The sequence below is a fragment of the Gavialis gangeticus genome, unplaced genomic scaffold, assembly GCF_001723915.1.
Source record: "Gavialis gangeticus isolate Ggan-Ray unplaced genomic scaffold, GavGan_comp1, whole genome shotgun sequence".
NCBI classification, from domain to species: domain Eukaryota; kingdom Metazoa; phylum Chordata; order Crocodylia; family Gavialidae; genus Gavialis; species Gavialis gangeticus.
The window spans coordinates 128,265,817-128,270,996 of NW_017728992.1; positions in this window are offsets into that span (position 1 = coordinate 128,265,817).

The following is a 5,180-nucleotide window of genomic DNA, read 5'->3' on the forward strand; positions in this document are numbered from 1 at the left end:
AGGGACACAGAGGATCTGGAGAGGGTTCAGAGGAGGGCCACGCACATGATTAGTAATCTCCGTGAAAGACCCTATGAGGAGAGATTGAGAGATCTGGATCTTTTCAGCCTATACAAAAGATGGCTAAGGGGTGACCTTGTGGCTGCCTATAAGTTTATCAGGGGAGGACAGCAGGGAATTGGGGATGCGCTGTTTTCCAGAGCGCTCCAGGGAGTAACTAGGAATAATGGGTGCAAACTAGTGGAGAGTAGATTTAGGTTAGACATTAGGAAGACATGTTTTACAATAAGGGTGGCCAGAGTCTGGAATAGGCTTCCAAGAGAGGTGGCACTGTCACCTAACTTGGAGGTCTTCAGCTAGTTGAAGGCTGTTACTAAATTCCCACCCCAGTCTTCTCTTCTCCAGACTAAGGCCAGTTCCCTCAGTCTCTCCTCATAAGTCATGTCCCCAGACTCCTAACCATTGTCATTGCCCTCCACTAGACTCTCCAATTAGTCAACATACTTTGTAGTGGGGGGCCCAAAACTGGCCAAAGTACTCCAGATGCGGCCTCACTGGTGCCGAAGACAGGGGAATACTCACTTCCCTTGATCTGCTGGCAGCACTCCTACTAAGGCAGCCCAGTATGGTGTTACCATTCTTCACAAGGTACACCACTGGCTCATATTCAGCTTATTGTCCACTGTAACACCCAGGTCCTTTTCTGCAGAGCTGCTGCTTAGCCAGTCAGTCCCCAGTCTGTACAGGTGCATGGGACTGTTCCATCCTAAGTGCAGTAATTTACACTTGTCCTTATTGAACTTCATGAGATTTCTTTAGATCCAATCTTCCAATTTGTCTAGGTCTCTCTGAATCCTAGCCTTACCTTCCAGTAAGTTTACTGCTAACCCCCAGATTGGTATCACCTGCAAACTTCACAGTCAGGGTGGCTAGGATCTGGAACCAACTTTCAAGGGAAGTGGTGATGGCTCCTGCCCTGGGGGTCTTTAAGAGGAGGCTAGACATCTACCTGGCTGGGGTCATTTGAGCCCAGTTTTCTCTCCTGCCCAGGGCAGGGGGTCAGACTTGAAAATCTACAAGGTCCCTCCCAACCCTACTTCTATGAATCTTCTATGAATCTATGAACTTGCTGAGGCTGTACTCTACCCCATCTTTCAGATCATTGATGAAGATATTGAAAAAAACCAGCCCACAGCCCCAGAACCGAGCCCTGGGCCACTCCACTTGATACCAGCTGCCACCTAGAAATTGAGTCATTGATTATTAGGCTTTGAGCCCAACAATCCAACCAGTTTTCTATCCACCTTACAGTCCATTCATTCAACCCTTTGTGCCTTTTCTCACTTGCAAGAAAGTTGTGGGAGAATGTTGCTAAACTCAAGGTATATCATATTTTCTGCTCTCCCCACATCCATCATCTCATCCTGGAAGGCAATCATGTTGATCAGTTATGACTCGTCCTTGGTGAATCTATGCTGACTGCTCCTAATCATCTTCTTCTCCTCCAAGTGCTTAGAAATGGATTCCTTGAGGACCTGCTTCATGGTTTTTCTGGGACTGAAGTGAGGCTATAGTTCCCCAGGTCTGTAGTTTCCCAGGTCCTTCTTCTTTCCTTTCTTAGAGATGGGCAATATATTTGCCTTTTTCAAATTGCCCAGGACCTCTCCCAATCACCATGAGTTTTCAGAGTTAATGGCCAAGAGCTCTGCTATCATATCTGCCAACTCCCTCAGCATCCTCAGGTGTATCGTGTCCTGCCCCATTGGTTTGTACTTGTCCAGCTTTCCTAAATAGTAGGTCTGTGTGAAGCGCCAAGTATTTGTTTCAGATTCAGCTGATTTGAAGGGACAGTGATTCAATTTGGTGATTTGAATCACTGACCTGATTAGATTCGGCCAATTCAGATCCGAAGATTCAGCTCCAATTCAGAGATTTGGCCATAGACTAAACAGGCAGCAGTCCTCAACCACACTGGACACATCTGCTTTGAGCTGGTAAGTCTGCTGTGGTGGGCGGAGGAGGAAGGAAAGGGGCGTTGGGGGTGGGGTGCAGATCAATGCTTCCACATCAAGGGAGGGATTGGGGCTGGAGCTGGGGCTGGAACAGGCTGCCCAGCTGGGATGAGGGAGCATGGGACTCAGGGAGGGGGACTCACATCACTGCATGCCACTGCGTGCCACCAGTCCGGGAGGGCATGGCAGCAGGCATGTGCCCCTGGATCTGCACAGGGCAGGCTGGGCCAGGCTGCACTTGGGATGGGCAATGGAAGGCACTGGGAGCGGGGGCTCTGCCCTGCCACCACTTGTCCAGCCAGGGTGTGGGGGCGTGGGATGCAGGCTCAGGAGCACTGGGAGTGAGGGCTATGCCCTGCTGCTGCTTGCCCATCCGGGATCAGGGAGTGTGGGACAGTGCCACTGCGCTGCCTTGGACAAATGGCCCACAGCAGTGGAAGCCACGCCAGCCTCCCTGCACCTCCCAGATGAGCCGCGGCTTTGCCCCACCGCGCCCCCAGCTTGGCAAGCAGTGGCAGGGCATGGGGGTGGGCATATGCACCTGGATTGGTGCCTGCAGCCCCCTATAGCCCCCACTCCACTGTGCTTTACGAGGCAGGTGGAGCCAGAGCTGTGCTCCAGGCTGTGGCTGGGGCTAGCCGCCCAGAGTGCAACCCTGACTCCACCTGCGCCACAGAGTGCAGCCCTGTGGTAGGCAGCTGGGGCTAGCCTCCCAGAGCATAGCCTGGCCCAGTCTGCCCCACAAAGCTCCAGGGACACATGCCCGCTCCCATGCCCTCCTGGACCGGCGGCATGCAGCAGTGCACAGTGGTGGGAGCCCCCCTCCCCGAGTCCCGCGCCCTCCTGGCCCCAGCTGGGCAGCTTGTCCCAGCCCCAGCCCCAATCCCTCCCTCGCTGTGGGAGCATTGATCTCCCCCGACACACACCTCTTCCCTCCCCACCCCACCTACTGCAAGAGACTTACCAGCTGAAGGCAGCTGTGTCCAGCATAGTCAAGGACTGCTGCCTGTTCAATCTATGGCCAAATCTCTGAATCAGCACTGAATCTCTACAAATCAATTTGGAGGCTTCCAATATGATTTGGAGCTTTTAATGGGTCTCCCGATTCGATTCAGATTAGGAGGTCTGGCCGCCAAATCTCCTCCCAATCAAATCAGCTACTGAAGCGTCTCACAGCCCTACTGAATAGTCCCTAATCTGCTCTTCCACCACAGTCAGCTGCTCACCTTCTCCCCATACTGTGCTGTCAGGTACAGTAGTCTGGTACCTGACCTTGCCTGTGAAGACTGAGGTAAAAGAGACATTGAGTATTTCAGCTTTTTCAACATCATCTGTCATTAGGTTGCCTCCCCCATGCAGTAAGGGACCTGCACTTTTCCTGATGTTGCTGACATACTTGTAGAAACCCTTCTTGTTACCCTTTATGTCCCTTGCTATCTGCAACTCCAGTTGTGCTTTGGCTTTCCTGATTGCATCCTTGCATGCCCAAGCAATACTCCTATACTTCTCTCCAGTAGTTTGTCCAATCTTCCACTTCTTGTAAGCTTCCTTTTTGTATGTTAGCTCACTGAAGAGTTCCCTGCTAAGCCAAGCTGGTCTTCTGCCATACTTGCTTGTCTTCCTGCACATTGGGATGGTTCATTCCTGTGTCCTCAGTAAGATTTCTTTAAATTACAACCAGCTCTCCTGGCTTCCCAAGGAATCCTGCCCATCAGTTCCTGAATGAATCAAGTCTGTTTTTCTGAAGTCCAGGGTTCTTCCTCTGCTGCTCTTCCTCCTTCTTTCCTCAGGATCCTTAACTCAGTCATCTTATGGTTGCTGCTGCCCGAGTTGCCACGCACTTCTATATTCCTCACTAATTCTTCCCTGTTTGAGAGCAGCAGATCAAGAAAAGCACAGCCCCCCGTTGGACTCTCCAATACTTGCACCAGGAGTTGTCCCTAAAAGTCTTTAAAAACTTCCTAGATTGTCTGTGCACTGCTGTATTGCCCTCCCAGCAAATGTCAGGATGATTGAAGTCCACCATGAGAACCAGGGCCCGCAATCTGGAAACTTCTATTACCTGTTTAAAAAAAACCTCATCCCTTCATCCTCCTGGTCTGGTGGTCTATAACAGACACTGTTCACAACATTACCCTTGTAATTTACTCTCTCCTCTGACCCTAACCCAGAGATTTTCAACAGGCCTATCTCCAGTATCATAATGTACCTCTGAGCAATCATACAACTCTTTTACAGAGCAACTCCTCCTCCTCTTCTCCCCTATCTTTCCTTCCTGAACAGTTTATACCCATCCATGACAGTGCTCTAGTCATGTGAGCTATCCTACCAAGTCTCTGTTATTCCATTTACTAGGGTTACCATATGTCCGGGTTTTCCCAAACATGTCCTCTTTTTGGGTCCTCCGATCTCTGTCCAGGCAATTTTTAAAAATATGAACAAATGTCTGAGATTCCTCTTTAAAGAAGGAAGGGCCTTCAAGGAGCTGTTTCAAGTGATTGGAGGCAGGGGATGCCATGTGAGTCTGTGCGTGCACATACACATGGCCATTGGCCAGCATACAGCCAGGCAGGGTGGTGGGAGCAGCCCCGACAGCTGGATGCAGGTAAGTCTATGGGGAGTAGGGGTTAGAGGGCCAGAGCTTAGGGACAGTCTGGGGAACTGTGTGTGTGGCAGGGGTGTGTGGAGGGGGATAGGTGTGTGAGGGAGGGCTGGCGCCTGCCAACACTGGGGAAAGGTGGCCAGGCGCTGGGGGAGGGGCTGCAGCAGGGCAGGGGGAGTGAAGGCGGACTTGTTCCACTGCCTACTGCACCAGTCAGAGCCATCACAGCTGCCGTGCTCCAGGCTGGTTGGGATGGGGGTAGCTGGGCCCCCTCCAGCCAGGCTGGGAGGAGCTGGGGGCTGTGGGTCAGGAGTGAAGGGCACTGGCAGGTCAGAGGGGGCTAATGCTTGGGAGTTAGAGGCATTGGGGGCTGGGGGACTGTGGGTCAGGAGTGCAGGGAACTGGCAGGGCCCAGGGGGGTGGGGGACTATGGGTTGGGAGTGAGGAGCACCAGCAGGGATGGGGGGGCTGTGAGCTGGGAGTAAGGAGCACCAGCAGCGCCTGGGAGGATGGGGGACCAACCCCCTCACCCCACCCCCCCACAATCATATACCCCGCTACAGAGG